We start from the raw sequence: 2,357 nt of genomic DNA, 5'->3' as shown, positions 1-2,357 counted from the left end.
TTCGGACATGGAGGAGATACAGAGAGACAGGAACTGTTGATGGCATGCCTAACTAAGGCCGCCCAAGGGCTACTACTGCAGTGGATGATTGCTACCTATGCATTATGGCTCGGAGGAACCCTGACAGCAACACCACCATGTTGAATAATGCTTTTCGAGCAGCCACAGGACGTCATGTTACGACTCACACTGTGCGCAACAGGCTGCATGATGTGCAAATTCACTCCCGACGTCCATGGCTTTGCAACCACAACACCATGCAGCATGGTACATATGGGCCCAACAACATGCACAATGGACCGCTCAGAATTGGCATCACGTTCTCTTCCCCAATGAGAGTCACATATACTTTCAACCAGACAATCGCTGGAGATGTGTTGGGAGGTTACGCGGTCAGGCAGAATGCCTTAAACACACTGTCCCGTGAGCGCAGCACGGTGGAGGTTCCCTGATGTTTTGGGATGCCATTATGTGGGGCTGGCGCACAGCGCTGGTGATCATGGAAGGCGCCGTAATGGCTGTACAATACACGAATGCCATCCTCCGACTGACAGTGCAACCATATAGACAGCATATAGGCGAGGAATTCGTCTTCATGGATGACTATTTGCGCCCCCATAGTGCACATCTTGTGAATGACTTCCTTCAGGATAATGACATCGCTCGACTAGAGTGGCCAACGTGTTCTTCGAACATGAACCCTATCAAACATGCCTGGGATAGATTGAAAAGGGCTGTTTATGGACGATGTGACCCACCAACCACTCTGAGGGATCTATGCTGAATCACCGTCGAGGAGTGGGACAATCTGGACCAGCAGTGCCTTAATGAACTTGTGGATAGTATGCCACAATGAATACAGGCATGCATCAATGCAAGAGGACGTGCTACTGGGTATTAGAGGTACCGGTGCGTACAGCAATCTGGACCACCACCTCTGTAGGTCTCGCTGTGTGGTTGTACAGCACACAATATGTGGTTTTCATGAGGAATAAAAAGGGCGGAATTGATGTTTGCGTTGATCTCTATTGCAATTTTCTGTACAGGTTCCGGAACCCTCGGAACCAACCTGATGCAAAAATTTTTTTTATGTGTGTATATGAGGATGTGGCCTTTCAGACATGTTTGCATTCATATAACTCATAAGCCTAGCTGGGCAGTGGATCCACAAACTCCAATTATATGAATGTGTGGCGTCTGATCTTTCAGACATGTCCGTATTCATATAGCTGATATGCCTAGCTGGCCAATGGATCCACTTTCTTCAGTGTGGATGCACAAATACATCCAATCTCCTGTGGGAATCTCAGAGCAGTGAACCACGAGTAAAATGACGGTCTGCAGATAGGTGGCCCTTGGTGGGAATGTGAATCAGCCTTGAGCCATGCCGAGATAGTTTGCACTGTTGTGATAATACTGTGTCCCAGATGGTGCAGTGGTTAATACACCTGCCTAGTAAGCATGAGATCCTGAGTTTGAATCCTAGTGATACACATTTTTGCTTATAGCCGGTAATTCCATATAATAGGACAGCAGTGATCCCCTTCAGTTTTGACAAACTCCAGTCCCTGCTTAAACCCTTAGACCTTTCTCAGAACATCTCCCCTGAATCCATTTCCCTCCTCACCCCTACAACACCCCACACACCAACCTTCTACATGCTCCCCAAAATCCACAAACCTAACATTACTGTATGCCCCACTGTGGCTGGTTATTGTGCCACCAACAGAAGAATTTTGGCCCTCACTGCCCAACACCTCCAACCAATTGCCTGTAATCTAGCTTCCCACGTCAAAGACACCAACCACATCCTACTCGTCATAGTTGATCTCACCTCCCCATACACCAACGTCCCTCATGCCCATGGTCTTATTGCTGTTCAACACTATCTTTCCCAACATCCTTCAGACTCCAAACCCACTACCTCATTCCTCATACACCTTACTAACTTTATCGTAACCCACAACTACTTCTCATTTGAAGGGAAAATATATATATACAAATCTGCAGCACAGCCATGGACAACCGCATGGCACGCTCCTATGCCAATCTTTTTATGGGCCATCTACGCACGCTCCTATGCCAATCTTTTTATGGGCCATCTAGAGGAGACTTTTCTAGCCTCCAAAAACACCAAATCCCTAGTCTAGTTCAGGTTCATTGATGATATCTTCATGATCTGGACTCAGGGCCAAGACATCTTATCTTTGTCCCTTCATAACCTCAACACCTTTTCTCCCCTCTGCTTCATGTGGTCCTCCTCAACCCAGCATGCCAATTTCCCAGACGTTGACTTCCTCCTCTCTGATGGCTCCATCTGCACCTCTGTCTACATTAAATGCACCAACAACCAACAG

This window comes from Schistocerca americana, chromosome 2 (genome assembly GCF_021461395.2).
Source record: "Schistocerca americana isolate TAMUIC-IGC-003095 chromosome 2, iqSchAmer2.1, whole genome shotgun sequence".
NCBI classification, from domain to species: Eukaryota; Metazoa; Arthropoda; class Insecta; order Orthoptera; family Acrididae; genus Schistocerca; species Schistocerca americana.
The sequence above is the reverse complement of the archived record's forward strand: the minus strand, read 5'-3'. Positions refer to the sequence as shown.